We start from the raw sequence: 431 nt of genomic DNA on the forward strand, positions 1-431 counted from the left end.
ATACCATTCGGGTGTCCATGGAAGGTCAAACTTATTAATGTTTGCCTACTGACTATCATGTGAATAGCTGACCATTGTTGTGTCCTTTATACTAACAAGAGAGAATAGGAAGCCGAGGGCTTTGCGAACCGGAAGATGGAAGCCAAATGTGGTCTGAAAGATGAGTTTAGCTTCCCCCACCCCCCTTCGGTCTTCCCGCGCTCCTCTCCCGCTTCTCCCATTCTCCCACTTCTGAAAGTTCCACTGTGTTGTCTCTTCATAGAGCGTTTCGCATGGCTGTGCACATGGTCCTTTTGACTCCCGCGTTAGTTTGCTTGGGGCGGTCAACGTTCGCTTTTTGGAAGCCTCGTGGAGGTACTCCCCCCTCTCCGTCTATCTATTCTTCTGTCTGTCTATTTCTCCCTTCCCTCCCTAATTATTTACCTATATAT

At 48.3% G+C, this 431-nt stretch overlaps 1 protein-coding gene across 1 annotated transcript in view; it reads left to right on the forward strand.

Annotated features, from left to right (window-relative positions):
- LOC119587013 (rho GTPase-activating protein 21-like) overlaps nt 1-431 on the forward strand; it is a gene marked incomplete at its 5' end in the record, with an annotated part of 201687 nt that overhangs the window by 91337 nt on the left and 109919 nt on the right.

Source organism: Penaeus monodon, chromosome 22 (assembly GCF_015228065.2).
Source record: "Penaeus monodon isolate SGIC_2016 chromosome 22, NSTDA_Pmon_1, whole genome shotgun sequence".
Lineage (NCBI taxonomy): Eukaryota > Metazoa > Arthropoda > Malacostraca > Decapoda > Penaeidae > Penaeus > Penaeus monodon.